Source organism: Protopterus annectens, chromosome 5.part0, assembly GCF_019279795.1.
Source record: "Protopterus annectens isolate FY-2018-M chromosome 5.part0, PAN1.0, whole genome shotgun sequence".
In the NCBI taxonomy this organism is placed as follows: Eukaryota; Metazoa; Chordata; order Ceratodontiformes; family Protopteridae; genus Protopterus; species Protopterus annectens.
The window spans coordinates 958871649-958895017 of NC_056735.1; the positions used below are offsets into that span (position 1 = coordinate 958871649).

The following is a 23369-nucleotide window of genomic DNA, read 5'->3' on the forward strand; positions in this document are numbered from 1 at the left end:
GAACATCTTTATCACATAGGAAAAAAGAACAAAAACAATGCACTATTTAAACATTCAAAAGTATGCCCTAGGTTTCAGAAATTTAAATTTGCTATTTTGGATCATATAAAGGTAAATCCTAGGGGCACTGTGAGTGCTGAAGTTTTAGAGGAGAAGGAAGTTAGATAGCAGCTCAAGTTACAACCGTCTTACCCCCCCCCCCCGGGGGGATTAATGAACACATTTCCTTGCAACCCATACTAAATAAGAGAGCCTCTATGTACTAGTGTGTTTTATAAGATAGTTTTAACAGTGAGTATTTTTAAAGTGTATTTCGGGTGTTCACATTTATATTTATATATATGGCTGTTTTTATTTTTTCATTGCTACAGTAGGTAAGGAGTGGAATAATTAGCCTATGTGGCAGTTTTCCCACAAGGCAATAAAATGCATTTCCTGGCATTGAGTTTTAGTCTGTAACTTTGGCACCAGTCATTTGTCAGTGGTAAACCTTCTTGTAAGACGTTTGTGTCATGGGGAATCTATGATAGCTCCCAATTTGCAGTCATCTGCAAACTTGGTCAGCCAAAGGCCTTTACCTTCAAGAAGTAGATTTCAAATAGGAGCGAACGGAGTGCTGAGGTACTCTTCTGGTGACCAGTATCTTAGTTGAGGTGGTATCACCAATCCTGACTTCCTGGTTCCTGTCTGAGAAATTTGTCATAATATTTCTTACTGTTACAGAGAACTAGTCTGCATATTGTTTGGTACCATCAATAGTCCCATGTAGCCATTTGGATGCTGTGGTTTGGCCATTCATTTAAAATATCTATATTTTGCAGTTTTACAAGCTAATATATTCAGAATGCATCTGAATCTCAGATGGAGACAGACTATGTCCCCCTTGGAAATACAAAATGCATGAATGCTGACTTTCTACCTTATATTTCCTCCCCTGGTTTACTCTTCCTTTCTGCATTCCCACATCATGGCATCTAACAGAAATATACCAGCTCTGTTATCACTAAAAGCCACACAACTTAGAACTGTATACATCCTACATTTTTTCTTCCTCAAACATCGAGCTTTAGCTCTTTAGTGTGTTCCCCTTCTGATGATCCCTTTCAAATATTGTTTTCTTGATTAATCATTGGATGCAGTAATGTTAAATAATTCTCAGTGGTTTGTTATTCAGTTGCAAACAGTCTTCTCTGTGTTGTCTCTTACATTTTAGCAATCCTCCTACTCACCTCGTAACTTCAGTTTCAGTTGCTACATACATGCATTGTCTGGTAAACAAACTTTTCTTATGTTTCTAAGTACTCTTTACGTTCAATAATCAGCTAATAACTCTTTTCCAATTATCTTCTTTTTTTATTTTACCACTGAAACATACAAACATTTATATCATATATTTAACATTTTCTACTCCCATTCCATCTACAGCTGACTTACTTTCTATTCAGTCTTTTATTCTGTACCAAAATAACATGTTATCATCATTTATGACCATTTTTTTTTTACTTTTCCACTTTACAGCTTCTCAAGACAGCATATACTAGCAATCTTAGTTATTATGTGGTCAGTTGAGTGGTAGACATACATGTTGGGAGATTTCTTTCAGCTAACTGACGGGTCTAGTGACTTCATCAGGATACCCCCTAACAGCCAGTTCAAGCAAATTGCATCATGTTATTCCAGTCCCCTCACATCAAAAGTCACTCCTTCTGAAATTTTCAAGTAAAATGAATGAAAGGAGCTTCTGAACCACCACAAAAGCCACATGAACAAAAAATACTTTATCTAGATAATTTTGCACATTCAACATTAAGCTTCTAAACTGAAAAAAAATTACCATTGTTACTTCTGCATCACAAGTGGATCAAAAGCAGCAGATGGAAATAAATAACATATTTTAAACTAACAGTATTTTGACTGATTTCAAACTACTTCTACACCATCCAGAGAAGCTGAAGCATTGTCACTCTACTGAATCTGTTTCACTACATATTGGAATCAAAAATCCTTTCCTTCAGAAAAAAACTTTACAGCTTCACCAATACAGATGTATGCATTCTTCTTGTAGTCTCTCCTGGCATGTACATCCTGTAGGTCTAGTGTATATGACCTAACCACACTAATTTCAAATGTAAAACACTGACAAAATAAATTAAATTATACACAATAGAGAACAAAAACAAAAACAATAATATCAGGAGAGGAAAACTAATTCCTCTCCTGATATTAAAACTATCCCACCAATAACACTAGCCTCTAATTTGTTTGAATAGTTGCAGTGTTACTGGAAGGTTTTAATGAAGTTAAGGTGTAAGGTTAGGGTTGGGGGATTGGGCAGCATTATGGTTAGGGTTAGCACCCTTTACTAAAGAGGGCAGGGGGACTACTTTCCCTCCCATTATTTTCCAAATATCCCTAAGTGTCAGCCCAGCAAACCAGTATTGCACTTGAGTAAACCTCCCTTACTACAGCTTGTCTCCTGCTCATATTTCTCAAAGCTCCCATCTGTTTTTCATTTTAGTTAACTGTTTAGTGTGCTATTGCTTTACTTTTGCTTTATTTGTTGAGTTTGCCTTTAAATCATTTTAAAGGTCCTTAATCCTTGAAATTGCCTTGTTACGGCAGTTTGTTTAAGTTGTTTTGTTGCAGCATCTCACTTGCAAGCAGTCTTTCTTGGTGTTATTACATCAAAAGGTTAGCAGTTCCATGTACAGACATAAGCTGCCACAAAGTAACTTTTATTTATTTATTTATTTTATTTAACATTTGTTTACCAGGAAAATCTGACTTGGAACGAGCCAAATTTCAGCAGAAGCCTGGGGAGAAATGCTTCAGATGCATGTCTTTGTAACATGGGAGGAAACCGGAGCACCCGGAGGAAACCCACACAAATGCAGGGAGGACATGTAGACTCCACACTGAAGGCACCCTAGCCGTGAATCAAACTGGAGAACCTCTTGCTGTGAGGCGACAACACAAAGCTGCTCTTAGAATTGAAACCTGTAACTTAGTGAACCCCAAGAGCAAAGCTCATAAGGCAAGAAACACATTACATGGGACTCTTGTCATAGAGGACTCCATTGTATGACACACAGATGCCCCACTCACCAGACTGAAAAAGAAGAAGATAATAGTTAGTTGCTTATCTGGAACCAGAATCCACCAAGTTATGCACACGCTCAAGTCAATACAGCAGAGGTACCAGTATGATTCTGTCAGTATCCATGTGGGTGTTAATGACCTGAGATAATGATGATCTTTCTGAATATGTGTCTCAGGCAGGTATTTGCCTTGCATTGAGCAGCATTCTGTCTTCACCTTCAGAAAGGTCAACTCCCCTAATGATAGGAACCCTCTAATTAAACTCAACAGGAAATGAAGAGTACTAATTACATCCAAGGAGGCCAATTACAAGGTCAAGATAGTCTTACAGGCTAAAAACAACCACAAGGCCTTGTACAGCTGTGCACAAAACATCAAAGGTAGCACACATCAGTGGACCAAACTGGTGGTTAGTGGTGCCACCTTCACTATGAGAACAGCAATGTAGCAAATTTGCTGGCTGACTAAATCAACTCAAGCTTCACTCCTCCACTCCCCCTACCTCCACTTATGAAATACCTACTAGCATAGCACACCCAGCTATTAACAGAGATCAAGTCCTGTTGGCACTAAGTCCAAAACACAGCTTCAGTGGGTCCCAGCAATATCCCAGGATGCTTCCTAGATAGCTTGAAACATGACCGATCAGAACCACTTGAATCACTTTTCAACTATAGGCTTTGTACCATGAGAATTGAGGAATGCAATGATTATCCTTCTTCACAAGGATGGGCCATCAACCAACCCCAGAAACTAGAGACCTATTAGTCTGACTAGTCTATTATACAAAACCATGGAATGAACTATCATGGAAATTATCAACAAAGCAAGAGACAACCTTCAGACATTGGACCCAACCAAGTTTGGCTTTGTCAAGGGAAGATAATGCCTATTAAACTTAATGGACTTCTTTGAAAAGGTCACCATGGAAATAGATGGTGGGGGGGGGTATTGTGCATGCCACCTACTTGGACCTAGCTAAGGTGTTCGATACAATACCCCACTCAGGTATAATTGACAAACTCCCCAAACTGGGAATAAACTTCTACATGACTCACAAAAAGAAAGCAGTGTTTGAAAGGGATTATCAGAAGGGAAACATACTAAACAGCCAAAGCTCAAAGTCTGAGGAAGAAAACATGTAGGATGTATGTAGTACTAAGTTATGTGGCTTTTGGTGATGACAGAACTGGTATATTCCTGACAGATGCCATGATGTGGGAATGCAGAAAGGAAGCGTAAAACAAGATAGGAAATACAAGGTAGAAAGGCAGCATTCATGCATTTTGTGTTTCCAAGGGGAACATAGTCTGGCTCCATCTGAGACTCACACAACTTTATCTTCTTGAAATGCCATTTACTGTGCATGAATCCAAAAATCTAGTGACAAAAAACCCTTCTGCATTCAGGAGAAATAAATAAAAGTTTTACTTCTGATGCATTAATAACCCAATAAAGATGTATTTAAGGTCACAATTATACTCAGAATTCTGAGCAGTAGTTTACTGCAAAACCTGCAAAGAAAATCAAGGTTAATACAAATTTTTAGACAGTAATAGAAAAGCCATTTGAACAAAAGCCACTGAGGCCTGACTTTGAAAGGCTATATCTCTGTTCTTATCATTATGAAGTTTTCAGGTAATAACCATCAGGCTGTTCCACTATAAAACACACATAAGCCTGCATTTCTAATCTTAGAGCTTTCAGTACATCACATCTGTGAATATGACATTGTAGGTGCAGCGTCTTGAAAAATGGTTTTATAACCGTACTATATTACAGCTATAGATATAGATATACAGAGGATTTTTACTTCTGTATATTGTCATATTAATAATGAAGTATTTTAAGCTATTATTGCAGGCAGCATACCAAGTAGAAGTTCAACACAGCACTCCAAATGAAAATTGAATATAATAAAAAAAAATGTCAGACTGTGGCAGTAAAGATACATGAACTAAAGCCACTGGGGCCTGTCTTTGAAAAACTGAAGCCCTCTTCCCCTTTAACACTTATTTACAAAACTTTCGGTTAATTACCAACCAGATATTCTGCTATAAAAGACACACAGTTCTTACCTCAGAGCTTCCAGTGCACCAAACCTCTGAAATGGATCCTACAACTTTAGCTGCTTAAAGCATGTCATTGTTGCCAAAGTGTGCTGTAACTTACATGGTTGTAGTTGACAAGAATGAACACTCATATGAGCAAATGCTCTATAATACTGTAAAAAAATGCTCATGTGAGCAAACTTCCTTTTAAATGTAGTTTCTGCTGGCAGCCTTTTGCATTGGATCCCATTGCAGCAGGTTAAGGGAATTGTCCCTTATCCCACTGTTGTATGATATCAGAATTAGTATATATAATTAGCAGGGGGTATGGGGGGAGTGCTGGGGAAAAATATATTTTTATGTTCAAATATTTTACATACAATTCGATGTAAAATGATTGATTTGTCCGTCTTCACTCTTATGAGTGTTCGCACTTTGCTGAGCCATCTCTCTCTCTCTTTCTCTCTCTCTCTATATATATATATATATATATATATGGGTCCCTATCAGATTATCAAAGTTTCCAACCTTCAAATGTCATATGGTCAGGACCATATGATTGAGTTTTTGAAATTTCGAACATTTTGAATGGAGATCACGGTACAGTGCAGAGCAGGAAAATTTACCCTTTTCCACAATGTAGTGAGATCTTGGAGTTGGTATATTTAATTAGCATGGGGTATGGGGGGAGCAGCCATCCATGTGGGGAGTGCAGGGGGGCTTGGCCCCTTGAAAAATGATAAAAATAGAATTTTTTTTTATTAATGTTTGAAGTTCCAAAACTTTGATCATATGGTCTCAGCCATATGAATTTCGAAGTTTTGGAATTTTGACAATCTGATATAGATTCATATAGATATGATTATGTCATGAAAGGTAGAAAATTTCAAAAGAGAGAGAATCACAAATAGAAAAAAAGAGACCATCAAAAACACTGAATGACTGTTATGAGTGAACCACAAAACTTTGAATACTTCTCTCCCTTGAAAAAAGCCCTATAGCAGTAAACCCCAACACAAGAACCAATGTCGTGTAGTCTTGTTAGTGGTACTGTTAGGGAAAGTATTTTAGTAATGTAGTGTATAGAGTTAGGACCGAGGTAGGATTAGGATTAGGATTATGGATTATGGTTAGGCTCAGCACACATGAGTAAGAAGTTTAAAGGGGGGGGGGGTGTCACTCCCTGCATCATCTTACTCATGTGTTTTTACTGTTACCCTAGCCTTTCTCCTACACTAACCTTAAACATTATGTTACTAAAAAACATTTCCCTAACAGTACAACTACAGAACACAAAAAACAGAACATACTCAGCACAAAACATGCACCACACTGAGCCTATTCTTACCTAACCTCTGAACAATTGCATAGTTAGACTAACTGCTATAACACAGTCTTGCACATCTTCATAACTAGTACTTTTTCATTCAAACATTAATTTTCATGCACATCCCTGCTTATCTGTACTGCACAAATCTAAATCTCAACCATATGTGATTCACACAAATGAACATTCACACATTTGTGCAGTCTCTCTTTTTATTGCATCCACAAAAGCTTTTCTATCAAATGTATGTTCTACCTTTTGAGCTACATCCATATATATGTGGTGAAAGCTATAGGATATTTACTTCTGACGTAATGAGAATGTAGAGCACATATATTCCGAACATTACATTTACCCAGCCTTTTGTGCATAGGTCAATCAGCTTCCAGGTAGAAACCAGGCATGGTGACAGACTGTGACAACAAAAGCCCTCTGAAACTCTGGATTTACAGTCTGTATATATAAAAGACCATATCATCAGTTCGTTTAAGAATGTTCACAATAAAAATGGATTTTAATAAGACATTTAGGTACAAAACACACATACTGCCTTATGGAATGTGCCCCTTTGGGTACACTACCTTTGACTGTGATGGAATTACACCAGTATAATGGCCATGTTGCTCTTTGACAGATATTGTCAACCACAACAAACAGTATCAATGTACATTCAGAAGTGATCCTGCATCTGCCATTTACTTTCATACATCACCTCCCAAATAAAATATAGCCAAATTCTGTGTGCTTCAAGTGTCTCATTGAAAAAAGGTCAAAAACTCAACAGCCACAGTACCATATTTCACCTTGCTACTCTAGACACATACAGTGACCTCCAGCAAGACATAATTTTTAGTTAAGAATGATCATAAATGACTCTGAGTATTCACCTACAGCATGCCATCTCACCCCTTGCCCAAAAAGACATTTACCTTCTGTTGTTTAATTTTGAGGAAAGTGGAAAAAAACAATGACCAAAGCAATTTATTTCAACCTCTTGCTTTTGGACACATTTAGACACACTATCCACCCTTCCATAGTACCAATATCAATAATTTCTTTACATGAATGATGTAATTGCCCTTTCCTTTTATACATGGTCTGCCCCCACATACAAACAGGCATCCACTTCTGGTATCATGTCTCATGTATGATTGACAAAATTAGTGAAACAACAGCCTCAGTGATGTATTTTCACTTGCTGCTATAAGGCATCTAAAGTCTATTGCTATAAAAGTAAATACATTGAGTAAATAAATATAGAAATATGTTAGAGTGGGCAATGTATACTGTTAACAATGCTGTAACCCCCCAAGATTGACTGAGTAATCAAGAAGCTTCAATCCTCACCACTGGCAACAGTGGGGAATGTACACACTGGAAAGATGACAAGTATACACACAGTAAAGTGCAATTTACCTTAAGAGCACACAGAGATCACAGTCAGCCTGGGGCTGGTTTCTCCTTCTTTCTCCAGATCTCCAGTAAGACTCCCCACTGGCACAGCTATAGAGTTGAGATCTCAGCTGAGTGGCTAAGCTAAGACTTATCGCACCCTCTCTGTCCAACCAGTGCTTTGTGCCCTGCCCAAGTAGCTGACATAAACACACTTTGACTTTTGATTTATACACACACACGCACTTGGGAAAGGCTGTTACAGATTTACTAGCTATGCCCCCTTCTGCCCAGACTACATGGTAATTTTCACTGCCACCAGCCAGCTCCTTATCAGCTACTTTAAGGCCCTTAACAAAGGGTGTCCAAATCCTACTGTGTAATGTTACTATTAATCCAAATGGTAGCTTGACCAAGGGCCAGGCTATTAGGAGTGGCCTGTACAGTATCACCAAATAGATATGCAAGTACGCTAAGAGCTGAAATATTTCTAGACAGACCAGCCACAATTGAAAGATTTAAAATATATTTAATAATAAATAATAAAAGAACAAGACAATACTATTATGTACTCACAGTGACCTCAGAGTTCAAAATCACAAGAAATGTTTAAAACAGCATTGCAGAACAATCTCAAATAAATACAGAAAACATCTAAACTAATCTTTACTATATTCCTTACTAAATCTAAAAAAAAAACACTGTACCCTAGTAATTTACTTACAACAAGGCCAAGTGCAGAGGTGAGTGGATGCTGTTGCTAGGTCAAAGACAAAATACAAAATGCCCTGTTTCTCTCTCTCACAGAGTTTATAAATTAATATCAAATATTACTGCTAAGTTAGCTTGGATAACATCACTTTTTGTTACCTGACTTTAGTTCCCAAGCTAACCCTAGTGTCAGAAACTACCAATATTTAATATTTCTCTGTGAAAACACATAAATAAGGACCTTCTTAGATATTTTGTCAAATGGTGGAAGTTGTAAAATAATTTGCATTCCTCCACATGTAAAGACAATGCAAAAAACTTCTAGTTCTAGACATTGTGTCTGCTACTGCATAGAAACTGAGAGATTACATATTTTGTTAATGCTATTATACTATTTATGCTATAAAGTAACTTAACCTCAACTATTCTTAGGTTTTGCAAGTTAATCTTCTATGTTCCAGTAGGGTACACTGTGGATAAAGCTTTGAAGCTCAGTACTGTACAAACCCTGTTCAACACATACTTTTGTACTAGCAGTTTGATACACACATAACATATAGTTCTAGTACATTTGTAAGACAAGCATATGAATAATGTTGACATTCAGACATTTTATCACACTTCTATATAAATCATATTAATATTCACAAATGACATATAATTATTTACATAATTCCAAATATCTGGACTGGCAGTTTTTCTTTGTCACAACTGCTCACAGAGTTATCTGGTTTCCAGTCCAAAAAGTCCCAAAACCAATCAAGGCAAATGTATTTCAATTTGGTGCTTTCAAACACCATGCTCAGTTCCCCCTGATGAAGCCATAGCAATGATAATTTTATTACCGTCATCCTAAATATACTTTGCTTTCATCTACTGACTGCCTCAGCTTGATAAATAACAACTTCTGATGATCATCTGTGATTCTCAAAAGTAGCAAAAATAGTCAGAGTAATCTATTTTAAGTTGCTGCTACAATGTACCACTATACACTGATTGCATTAAAACTAATGAAAAATAAAACAAAAAACTTCTGTTGTGGGCAGTGTCTGGTGTTACCCCTGTACCCAACTCTATCTGGGTTTCTGTCAGAAATTAAAATAAAATACATGCTTGCAATAGAAAGCTGTCCCTACAATTCTGTGCATCTGCAGCTCATTGTAGTCTCTAGTAAATTGACTAGAGATTGCTTTCAAAGCACTGCAATCAGTTGCCATTAGCAACACATCAAAGGTGCTTAGGCTGCATAGTAATAGTGCATACGTGGGCTACCCATATCCTATTGCTATGTTTGTGGGGCAGAAGAGAGAACTTAAGCTAATACACGGCATGACCATTCACATCTAGTTTAACTTTCCTATTCATTTTAATGTTAATGTACGGAGTACTCTGGCATACAAGGCACTTCAGCAAAATGAACAGCATCAGAACCACTAGATCCAAGGATTTAATTTTGCTTGAGACATAAACAGGACATGTTGGTGAGATAAATATGTGTCTTAGATGATCTCCATGTTCTGGACTGACTCCCCATCCATGTGAAGCAAATTCCATCCCTAACCCTATTTAAACAAAACCTTGACCGATGGATGGGAAATCAGAAATTTACTCCAGCCCTGAGAGACAGAGGCAGATGGTAATTATGCCCAAACTAACATATCAGCCCTTATATAACCTTAAGAAACTTTGTGGCTAACATACCTCCTTCTAATAAACACTCATGATACATAGGGAAATAATTGGGCTGGGTTGTCTGGCAAGGCTTATAAAGGCCCTGGTCGTCATTTGCCTAGTATAAATCTATGAACCTACAAATAATTATTTTGATAGTACAGTTACTATTGTAGCCTAACAATTGCATCTCAAATGTGCAGCAAAAGAGAGAATATTTTTTTCATATTTTAAAACTGGTTTTGTGCTGATTTTAAAATAAAAACATAGACTAAAACAGAATAAACTCTGTACCCTCACCAATGGATTGCATCAACCATGTGGTGCCACTTTTACTTGTAACCGGCATGCAAAGATTTAACAGTATATAAATAAACTGTGGCTTTTTTTCATATTTTAAAACTGGCTTTGTGGTGATTTTAAAATAAAAAAGATACACTAAAACAGAATAAACTCTGCATCCTCATCAATGGAGTGGATCAACCATGTGGTGCCACTTTTACTTGTAACCTGCATGCAAGGAGTTAACAGTATATAAATAAATTGTGTCTTAAAGATTAATGAATATAAACTATTTCTGCTTTCCATATAATGAATGATCTTCTTTCAATGAGTGATTAAAATGAGGATATCTGATGCTGACTTACTGAATGCTGTACAATAAGGGAATTAATATTTATAAAGTTGAAAAGCCCAGTGTCTTCATAGCTTTCATGTAAAATATGCTAAATATGTATCGGCAGCTTCCTTTTCTTTTTAGAAAACAAATAAATTATAATGGATTCATTAAGTCTCATTTTGCAGTCATTGATAGTATAAGTTTGTATAGCCTGCTACTCTAAAACAATGAGTCCAGTCATAGCATTGCACAGTTTTAGAACTATTACACATGGAAGTTCTAGTAATTTTTGACAACACAGAACTGCATTTTCTGAGCACTACATGCCTACTAACACTGTCTCAGATTAAAGATTTTGAAATTTTGAATAAAAAACTTCCATGGGTGATCATCCTACAACTGACTTACCTAAACCCAATCCTAGCTGTAACTCTAAACATAACTCTAACCATAACTATAATTCTAATGCTAACCCTATCCCTAACGGTACACATATTGTTTTGCATTTGGGTTGTTTCATTCTTCATCTTTGCACATTTGGTTATGTGTGCCATTCTGTGTTATTTTTTGACAGACACTTGCTCTGTTTAGAAGGAGCATCTGCCTGTCATATTAAACAGTTCAAATGAGCATCCATGATACACCAGGAATGTTCCATGAAGAAGAATCTCAAAGAGGACGTGACAAAATGTTTGTGTTGCAGGGGTCACCCCCTGTGCCAAAAAAGGGCTCACTGAGAGGGAGAGATCATTGGTCTGTGGAATCTGTTCCAAGAATCTCAAACCAAGAAACCATTGCCTCCTGTAACCTAAAAATAACACAAGATTGCACTGTTATCAGGCAATAAAAGTACTGCAGAGTAATTAAACTACTCAGTATGTATTCACTAACTTAAACCTGGATTGAAAAGCGTTAATGCTTCATTGTTTCTTTAACAAAGACTGCTAGTAAAAGTATTTCCCAGTATTGCATCTAGTTGCAGTTTAAAAAAAATCTAAATGTTAATGAGTTTGAGTATGACCTCCCTAAGTTACTAAGAGCAGTAATCTACAACTTTGTACATTGCCCTTTTTTAGAAGATATAGTATATATACACTAAGACAATGTCCATTAAAGTCAGTGCTACTGAATTTGCACTTTTGAAGTAACCTTGTTCACTTGTCAGTGACTGAATATAAACAAAAATCTCTTCAGATCTGTTTTGTCTCAGCCTCTTGATTACGTTTTTCAAGGTTACCAATGTATTTACCATTTTGTAGGTGCCATGCTCAAAAAACATAAATCTGTTAATCTTCATGCCTTTACTACTGGGGCCAGTGCAGATAATATTATATTAGGATAAACATCAACAAGCCTTTTCAGTTAATAACTTTCTCCGCACATTCATTAGTATGTTAGCTACTGTCACAGCTAATCCTCTCACAACTATAATCAACACAGGTATTTAACATAATTGCTTTTTTTAAAGCTGGTAATTCACTTCTGCACAAATGAATCCATAACATTCCATGTTCAGACCTTGAAACTCTGACTTCCAGACACATGAAAGATTATTAACTCCAGGGCTGGTGATAAATCCCCATTTAAATGTATTTAGACCATCTGAAACAACCTTTATGTCAACTTTAGACTCGCTGACTCCAGCGGTAGTTTAAAGCAGCATGAAAAGAACAATACGCCTTTGCCCTATGACCTCTATGTGGTATTATGAAATCTCTCTTCACTTGTTGTCTACACTTTGGTTTACATTGCCAGGATGCCAGCTCTCCTCTTTTCTAAATCCATTTAGTTGAACTCGAATTGTTCCTTAGAGCAGCCTTGAGAGTGTACTGGATCCCTCTTTCTTTAAGACAGCCTCACACATTGTTCTGTGTATTTTTCTGTTTGTTCGCATTTTATTTTTTACTTTTTACTGTACACACATATCAATGTACCCTAATACAGATTGCATAATAGTGTTAAGAATATTATCTTAATGTTAAAATGTTCCATCATATCCTATCACCTTTTATGTGTAACCATTACACTAGCAAGTTTACTGTTTGCTTTGTTACTATTTATAGCAATACGTTTACTTTTAATTTATTCACTGTTTTAGGTATGTGTTTGAAAACTTTTCCTCTTGGTTCTTTTTTCAAAAAAAAAAATTAAATGGAATATTGTGTGTTCACTTCCATTTGGACATAACATATTTTACTTGGACTTATGACTGTAACTTTTTGTCAGCTCTTTCCAGTTCTTTAACAGCTGCAACAAGTTTTTTTTAAACTTTTTTGATTATTTCATTGCTATGGACAGCTTGCAAGGTGTTAGACCAAGTTTGTTGCAATATTGTTGTCATCTTAGGTGGTAACTGTATACAATGTGTAACATTTTGTGTATCTGTATGTGAATATACCATTGCATCTGGAAAATTCCCACACTGAGGCAGAAAAGAAATTGAATGTTATTAGCTAGTAATATGAAGTCAATTACCAGTTTACTGTTTGTATAAAAAAATTTACCTGGAAAGTAAGAATCAGAAAGTGAGTTCCTCAGTCAAAAGTTTAGCGTGGGCTAAAGTTAATCTTTACCTGAAACCTTAAGACTGGGGACTTCAATAGCACAGTTGGGGGTTCTTCTGGATGTGAAGTGGGACTAAATTCAGAGGAAGATTTATTTTATTGTTCATCAAAGCTAGGGAAAAGGTCTGACACAGCCTACAACTGGGACTTGTTTGCAGACTTGTTTTGCTACAATGACTATATAACACCTGTCCTTATGGTGACGCTAACTAAGGCACTGCTTTACTGGTTTGTTGAAAGCCAGGTATGCTGCATTTGTTGTTGTTTTCCTGGGCATCTACACAATAAAAGCTTATTTTTATGTAAACGTTCAGCCTCCAATTTCTTCTAGACTTGCTCATGTTTTGGTTACAGTGTGTTCGTTTTGCAGGATTCATGGCAGCTTTTCTTTGACATGTCATTAGTACTATCCTGATTCTGATGTTGCAGTAATCTTATCAGTTACTTCATTTGATTATAACTGTTGCAATATAAATGCTTAATTTACTAGTTTACAGACTTCATTGCTGTTTGTACTCATTTGTTTATATATAAGTACTGCCTTTATATTTTCCATAAACCAAATTGTTTGCTAATTTAACTCATTTATATGTAATTTTTGGTCATTTTGTCATGTTATATTGTTGTTTATTGTGATTTATTTTAAACTACATAGGCAATAAGCACTTTAATGCAATTAAGCTAAAATATGAAGAATTATATTTAAAGGAACTAATAAAATAGATGCTTACGGTTAATTTAAAAAGTCATGGAAATATTAATCCAACATTTAGATGATATGTAGAGGCACAGTTGCTTAAAATTCACATTAAACACACATCATAATAGCCAGAACTTAAATTAAAAATAATCTACTTGACTAATAACAGAACACTGGGAAAATAACAAATACAAAACTGAAGTGATTGGTCATTTATTTCCTTATACTAATATAATCGTTACCACAAATGCTGTAAAAAGGCAGAAATATTGGCATAAGGCTGCAGAAGTAGCAAAAGAATGCTTTATCTACTGAGTCCCGATGTGGTTCATTACATCTACCTATGTGTACGTACACAGGGCTATAGGGTTATTTATTTATTTACATTTGTTGACCGGGAGAGTTCGACTGGACGCAGGCCCGTTTTCAGCGGAGGCCCGGGGAGAAAAGCTCCACATTCAAATGTTACAGACATTATACAATTTGAGAAACATATCATTTAAAAAATTATAGATATTGTTAAAGCTGTAGAACATAATACAAGATTAAGACAAAGTTGCAAAAACAGCTGTTGAACATAATTACAAGTTTAAAACATAGTGACAGATGTTGAACATGGTTACAGATATAGAACATAATTCATCAGTAGATGACAGAAACAAGGCTGTTTGTGAGGTACATAACAGACATTGTCAATTGTTTCAATAAGAAGTTCTTACTGTATGGTAAAGTAGCTAGGTTAATGAGCAACTGCGCTTGCTATAATCAAGATAGTGGGGTGCTGAGAGAGGTAGTGGGTGGGAGGAGTAGGTGTTTTTAGAAGGGGAGTTGCAAGGGCATATTCTGCATGTTTTTAGTTGCGTTTTTAGTAAAGATCTGAAGTGGGTGCAAGATGTTACAGAGGTAATTGAGGGTGGGAGGGAGTTCCATAATTTGGCTATAGCGCAGGAGAATAATGCTTCTCCACCAGAGTTATTGGCTCTCGTGTCCTGTAGAAGGTTTTTGTTGCTGGATCTTAGTGGTCTGGTGGTAAGATAGGGTTGGAGTAGTTTTTGAAGGGATGGGACTTTTAGTGGTTGGTTTACTAGTTTGTGGGGGAGTGCGAGTTGGGACCATTGAAGGAGGTGAGGGAGCTCTAGCCAGCCCAATTCTGACAGTGAGAGGCAGTGCTGACTATGGTAGGATGCCTCTGTGGCAAATTTTGTGATTTTGTTGTAGCAGGTTTCAAACTTAGTTAGATTGCATTGTCTTAGGTTTGTATATATTGGGGAGGTGTAACGTAGGGTGGAGATAAGGTGAGAATTTGCTACTTAGATCTTTGCTGCTTTGGTAAGTAGTTGCTGATTTCTATATAATGCTCCTAGTTTTTTGTGGACTTTTTTAATGGTCATGGATATGTGAATGTCAAAGTTCAGTTTATTGTATATTTCCACTCCTAGCAATTTGGTGTGTACTGTAGGATGGATAGTGGTGTTGTCTTTTGCTGTGATGTTAAAGTGAGAGTGGTTTTGTGTAAGTTTGGTGGGTTGGAAGATTAGTAAGTTAGTTTTCTTTGAGTTGAGTATTAATTGGGCATCGTATAGCCAAGTTTCCACAGAGGAAAAGGCATCCTATGTGACTTTTTGCAGTTTGGCTAGGGAGTGGGCTGAGCAGATGATGGTTGAGTCATCTGCGTATTGTATGAGTATGCCATGTGTGGTGGCAGAGGCTAGATTATTGGTGAAAATAGAGAAGAGTAGGGGTCCAAGGATGGACCCTTGGGGAATCCCTTTAGAGATAGGTAGTTGGGAGGATAGGTCATCCTGCCATACAATGGATTGTTGGCAGTCAGACAGGTAACTCTGAAACCAGTTGGTGACTGATAGAGAGAAGGATAGGTTATTGAGAAGAGAGATGAGTTGTTTGTGTGGTACCATGTCGAAAGCTTTAGATAGGTCTAGGAAAGTAGCTGAGGAAAGGTAACAAGCATTTTTATGTTGTAGGATAGTGTTAGTGAAAGAGAGTAAGGCAGTGGTGGTGCTACAGTTTGGTCGGAAACCTTGTTGGGTGTTGGAGAGGAGGTTGTTTGCAAGGAGGTGATCTGAGACCTGAGAATGGATGCTTCTCTCTAGTGTTTTGGAGATTGGAGAGAGAATAGCTATGGGGCGGCAACTGGTTAGCTCTGTGGAGGGGCCGACTTTGTGGAGGGAAATTATGTGTGATACTTTCCAAAGTGTGGGGACATAACTTTCGGATAGAGATTTGTTAATCAAGATGGATACTGGGTAGGCTAGAGTGTCAGCTGCGAGTTGTAGGTATTCACTTGGGAGGTTGTCTGCTGCTAATTTGGTGGGTTTAAGTTTAGTTAACAGTTTTTTTTTTGGAGGTAGGAACAGGAGAGAATGAGAAGCTAGTGAGGAGATTGCTAGTTGAAGTTGAAGGTGTGGGTTTGAGGGGGGGAGGGTTGTGTTGTCTAGCTAATGATAGTATGTTTTTTGAGAAATGTGTGTTGAAGAAGGTAGCAATATTTTCAGTGGAGTGAGTGATGTTAGGAGTAGGGGTACTTTCTTTACCTGGGTGGAGGATGGAGTTTATTGAGGACCAGAAATGTTTGAGGTTATGTTAGGAGGAGGTAAGGCCAGACTAGTAGTATTGGGTTTTGTCCTGTTTTATTAGCTTTTTGACTCTATTGCATAGTTCAAGGAATTTCTGTCTAGTAGAAGGGGTTTTGGTTTTATTTATTATTTTATTTATTTAAATTTGTTGACCAGGAGTGTCCGTCTGGAAGTAGGTCCATTTTCAGCAGAGGCCCGGGGAGAAAAGCTCCACAGTTAAAATAAACAGACTGTATTTACATTGGATTACATAGCGATTAACAATTTAACATAGCAATTACTTACAACATATTTACAGATGAAGAACATATTACATCAGTAGACAACTAGAATCTTTATCTGCGAAGTACATAACAGACATTAACAAATGTTACAATGAGAAGTTCCTGCTGTATAATAAGTACTAGGCTTATGAGCATCTGAGCTTGCTATAATCAAGGTAGTTAGTGGAGTGGAAAGAAAGGTAGTGGTTGGATGGGGTGAATGATATTAGAGTGGGAGTTGTAAGGGCATAGCCAGTATGTTTTTAGGTGCGCTTTTAGTAAAGTTTTGAAGTGGGTGCATGATGGTACGGAGGTAATTGTGGGTGGAAGGGAGTTCCATAATTTGGCTATGGTGCAAGAGAATAGTGCTTCACCAGCAGAGTTATTGGCTTTAGTGATCTACAAGTGATTTTTGTTGCTGGATCTTAGTGGTTTGGTGGTGCGATAGGGTTGGAGTAGATTCTGGAGGGATGGGGCATTTAGTGGATGGTTTACTAGTTTGTGGGCGAGTGAGAGTTGATACCACTGAAGGAGGTGAGGGAGTTCAAGCCAGCCCACTTCAGCAAGTGAGAGACAGTGGTGACTACGGTAGGATGCCCCTGTGGCGAATTTGGTGATTTTGTTGTAGCAGGTCTTTAGCTTGTTTAGATCGCATTGCCTTAAGTTGGTATATATTGGAAAGGCATAACATAGGGTGGAGATAAGGTGGGAATTTTCTATTGAAATCTTTGCTTCTTTGGTGAGAAATTGCTTATTTCTGTATAACGCTCCTAGTTTTTTGTGGATTTTTTTTATGGTCATGGATATGTGAATGTCAAATTTTAGTTTATTGTCTATTTCCACTCCTAGCAATTTGGTGTGTTCAGTTGGGTATATAGTGGTGTTGTCTTTTGCTGTGATGTTAAAGTGAGATTTGTTTTGAGTATGTTTGGTGGGTTGGAAGATGAGTAGTTTAGTTTTGTTTGGGTTGAGTATTAATTGGGCATCGGATAACCAAGTTTCAACAGAGGAAAAGGCTTCCTGTGTGACTTTTTGCAGTTTTGGTAGGGACTGGGCTGAGCAGATGATGGTTGAGTCATCTGCGTATTGTATGAGTGTGCCATGTTTGGTGGCAGAGGCTAGATTATTGGTGTAAACAGAGAAGAGTAGGTGTGCAAGGATGGATCCTTGGGGAACCCCTATGGAGACAGGTAGTTGGGGAGATATGTCATTCTGCCATACAACGGATTGTTGGCGGTCAGACAGGTAACTCTGAAACCAGTTGGTGACTGATTGTGAGAAGGATAGATTACTGAGGACCGAGATAAGTTGTTTGTGTGGGACCATTTCAAATGCTTTAGATAGGTCTAGGAAAGTAGCAGAGGAGAGATAGCCATTGTTTTTATGCTGAAGGATAGTGTTAGTAAAGGAGAGTAAGGCAGTGGTGGTGCTATGGTTTGGTCGGAAACCATGCTGAGTACTGGAAAGGAGATTGTTAGTAAGGAGGTAGTCTGAGACCTGAGAGTGTATGTATCTCTCTAGTATTTGGAGAGAGAATAGCTATGGGGCGGTAATTGGTTAGTTCTGTGGAGGGTCCGCCTTTGTGGAGGGGAATTATATGTGATACTTTCCACAGTGTGGGAACGTAACTTTCTGACAGAGATCGGTTAAATCAAGATGGATACTGGGTAGGCCAGAGCATCAGCTGTGATTTGTAGGTATTCACTTGGGAGGTTGTCTTCTGCTAATTTGGTGGGTTTAACTTTAGTTAAGTGTTTTTTTATGTTGGAGGTAGGTACAGGAGAAAAAGAGAAGGCAGTGGGTAGATTAGTAGTTGAAGGTGTGGGTTGGAGGGGAGGGGGGTTGTGCACCAGTGCTCCCTGGCTTTATCTCTGGTTTTCATTTCAGACTTAGTGGTTTTCTGTACCCATGGGGATGGTTGGACTCTGGTTCGGGAAACTCTTATGGGGGCGTGGTAATTAGGTATGCTCAGGAAAGTATTATTAAAGTAGTCAACTGCGTTATCTAAACTGAGGTACTTTAGAGGTCGCCATTTACATTCCTTAAGGAAGGAGCTGAATGAGAGAGGGTTAAAGTTTATTTATTTGCGTATTTGATGGTAGATGACAGGTTTTGCTTAGTATAGGTGTTTTCTGAGTAGGAATGTTGGGGAGTGATCACTGAGGCTGTCCGCTGGGCAGCCAGCTATGTATGACTGGGGGTTCTTACTGACTATTATCCAATCCAGGATAGTGTGTTTGTTGGAGCTTTTATTTATTCTAGTAGGTGACTGGACTAGTTGGGTGAAGCCATGAAAGTTTATATGATGGGTTGGGTGGTTGCTAGAACAGGATTGCCAGTCAGTGTTGAAGTCACCTAAAATTATAGTTTCTTGGGGGAGATGGTGGGTAGTCCAGCTGAGGAGGTTTTCTAGTGGAGGGATGTTTTGGCCAGGTGAGAAATAGCAATCTATTATGTTTAGGGTTTTATTTTGGTTTATTTTAAGGTTGGTGTATATATTATTTCTTCCTTACCTATTTGGGGAGCTGCTGAGTTTAAGATCTAGATGTTTAGATGCTGTTTAAATATTATAGCTATACCACCCCCTTTCTTGTTTAGATGGTCTACTCTTAGTATACTGTAACCGGTAGGGAGGATTTGCTCATTGGTAATGTGTGGTTTTAGCCATGCTTCTGCAAGGATCACTATATCAGGGGAGTACAAGTCTATGGCGGTGTGAAGTTCATGCACCTTGTTGGATATGTTTCTAATATTTAGGCTTAGCAGAAGGAGGTTGTTTGGTTTTCTATCGGCTGTGATTTGAGAGAAGTTGTGGTCTTTAGTCTGATTATGAGGGGTGGAGTTGGAGAGTAAGGGGCCAGGATTGGGGTGGATGTCTCCACTGAGTGCTAGTTTAGATAGGTTCATAGGTTCATAGATTAGTACTAAGCTAACTGCCCTTGCGAGCCATTTTAAACCTAGCCAATATTCCTTTGTGAGACTCAAACCCTGCACCTTGTGTTTGTAAGGCAAACACCTTAACCATTAGGCCACCCTCCCAATGAGATTATTAGTTTTATCAATTTTTGAATTTGCTTGCTTATAGGGTAAGGTTCATGATTGTGTTCTGCAGGTAATAGGTATGGTGGTAAGGTTATTATGTGAAGTTGTGTGGATGATTTCTGTTTAGGTACTTTGATTGATAGACTATGTGGAGGGTGCATAGGGAAGGTTTTTGACCTGGTGGGAGAGTAGCAGAGTAGGGGTGAGATATGAGTGGTGGTGAGTGTAGCAGTACAGTGGTAGTGGTTCAGTGGGGGAATAGTGGAGGTTTGGTAAGATGTGATGTAAGCAAGGAGTGTGCATGTGGTGAGTATAGGTATGGTGTGCTTGTACATGTTAGCAGAGCAGGAGGGATAGTAGTGGGAAGCTGGAGGTGGTAGTGGTGGTGTAGTGATGTGGTTGGCTGTTTGAAAGATGGGAGTGGTTAGAGTTATCAATAAAGGTAGGACCACTGCGGGTTGGTGAGAATTGGGGGAAGGGAGTGGAGCAAAGCGGGCAAGAGACCCTGTTAGTAGCTCTTAGGATGGGCTGGAAACAATCAGGTTACTGAGTACACTGCTGTAGTATAAATGATAGTATATGTAGAGAGTGAACTGTGCCTAAGTACAGGTAAGTTTAATAGGTTTTGTGTCAGGGCTGAGTAAATAGTGCTCTATGGGTCATAAAAGATAGCTATAAAGCAGGCTTGGGCCTATAGTATAAGCTACCTATAAGGCAGAGCTGAGCATATAGTGCTCAAGGGTTATTTAGATGTAACTAAGCAGCTATTCCTCTTGGCAAGATGCTTCCCAAGTAAAACCTTTACAAATTAGGCAGGCTGACAGTAAATTAGGTAGTAGTAGTAAGAAAAAATAAATCTGGGCTTTGTCTTACACAGTCACAAAGCACTTTCACTAGGAGTTTGAGGCTCTTTCAGCCCAGTGTCCCATTAATTAGGTGTCCGCTGTTGATGTTGTGGGGTCCTTAGGATGTAAAAACCGACGGCGTGCTAGCTGTAGGGAAAGGTGTCCAGCAGGGAGGTAACGAGGAAGGGTTGATTACTAGGAGAGGAGAAAAGTTTAATAGTCAATACGTGCAGTATATACACTCACTTTGTATTACTTTACCATAATGTACACAGATAAGGCAGTATACATAGGAATATAGTTTCAAAAATGCAGCACATTCATTTTGTTCACATATGTTAGCAGTCCTATGTTCTAATGAGCACCTCTTACTGGCTGGAAGCCTCTGAGGAGCATTGTTGCTAATCACAGTTCAACTACAGCATCCAGGCAAACCTAAGCATAAATACTATGCACGGACAATAATTAGAGACAGCTATCCCATGTACTCAATCCTGAGTGTAATTGGACTAGGTCTGGAGTACACCTTGGTATTTAGATTAAACTATGAACAGCTTTTTTAACAAGACTACTCAGATTAACTGTGCCTGCAGTAAAATGGACCAAATCTGCCTCTAATAAATGCTCCTTTTTGGTATTACAACTTAGCTATATTGAGGTTGGCTATTTAGATCAGGCCAGACCTCTTTGTCACAACACTATGAACAGCTATTTAAACAAATTACCCAAATTCACTTTCCTGCAGTATGCGAGCCATTTCTATCTACTGTAATACTATTTTTGAGTTTGGTGGCTCTGAATTAGCTTGTTTAGCAATGGATATTACATGCTTCCAGTAAAAAAAAAAACTCTGTACAGCATTACGAACAGCTAATTAAACAGAAACTACTCAAATTAACTGTCCTATAGTATGCGAGCCGTTCCTATCTAATGATAGTTACATTCATCCAGTAAAAAATTCTGTACAGCACTATGAATAGCTTTTTACACAAAAACTACTCAAATTAACTTTCCTGCAGTATGCGATCCATTCCTATTTAACGTACTACTGTTTTTGAGTTCGATAGCTCTAAAAAGCTTGTTAAGCTACACTATTACAATCATACAGTAAAAAAAGAACAAGAACATAGCATCAGATAAGCAGACATTCCCAAAAGCATAGTACACTACTATTCCTTTTCAGTAGTAAAAAATTACAAGTGTCCAAGCCAGCATGTAGGATTATACATAACTAATTAAGGCTGAGCAAAGGCAGTAACCAAGAATATGCAGTTCTGAGATTTGGCAGCAGTTCACAGCCTTTCAGTTTAAATTAGCCTGCAGTAGTTAAATTAACACATTTCATCAGTGGCAGGAGCCAAGACAGCACATATTTAGTACTTTAAGTAAGGTAAATGCAAATAGATTTCTTACTGTGGGAGCATCCTATGCTGAGAAGGATGCGAAGCTGCTAGTGAGTTTAAAAATGGCACCTTCACTACTAAACACATCGGTAAGGGTTAGATTGGTAGATTGATGGGGGGAAGGCTTAGCAGCCTGTATGCACTGTATTGGCCACTCAAGGTGGACTAAGAGACCCTGTTAGTAGCCCGGAGGAGGAGCTGGAAACAATTAGGTAACTGCTATAGTATAAATGATAGTATATGTGGAGAGTGAGCTGTGCCTAAGTACAGGTAGTTTTAATAGGTTTTGTGTCAGGGCTGAGTAAATAGTGCTCTATGAGTCATAAAAGATAGCTATAAAGCAGGCTTGGGCCTATAGTATAAGCTACCTATAAGGCAGAGCTGAGCATATAGTGCTCAAGGGTTATTTAGATGTACCTAAGCAGCTATCCCTCTTGGCAAGACGCTTCCCAATTAAAACCTTTACAAATTAGGCAGGCTGACAGTCAATTAGGTAGTAGTAGTAAGAAAAAATAAATCTGGGCTTTGTCTTACACAGTCACAAAGCACTTTCATTAGGAGTTTGAGGCTGTTTCAGCCCAGTGTCCCATTAATTAGGTGTCCACTGTTAATGTTGTGGGCTCCTTAGGATGTATAAACTGACTGCGTGCTAGCTGTAGGGAAAGGTGTCCAGCAGGGAGGCAGTGAGAAAGGGTTGGTTAACAGTCACAAAGCACTTTCACTAGGAGTATGAGTCTCTTTCAGCCCAGTGTCCCATTAATTAGGTGTCCGCTGTTGATGTTGTGTGGGCCTTAGGATGTAAAAACTGACCACGTGCTAGCTGTAGGAAAGGAGTCCAACAGGGAGGTAGCAAGAAAGGGTTGGTTAACAGTCACAAAGCACTTTCACTAGGAGTTTGAGGCTCTTTCAGCCCAGTGTCCCATTAATTAGGTGTCCATTGTTGATGTTGTGGGGTCCTTAGCATGTAAAAACTGACCGCGTGCTAGCTGTAGGGAAAGGTGTCCAGCAGGGAGGTAGTGAGGAAGGGTTGGTTATGTGGGAGCGTCCCAGGCCGAGAATCACAGCATTTATTTTTCAGTCTTATATTC

General features: G+C 38.2%; 1 protein-coding gene across 1 annotated transcript in view; it reads left to right on the plus strand.

Moving 5' to 3' along the window:
- HGFAC (HGF activator) overlaps positions 1-23369 on the plus strand; it is a 1210481-nt gene that overhangs the window by 1139248 nt on the left and 47864 nt on the right. The gene's annotated exons all lie outside the window — the stretch shown is intronic.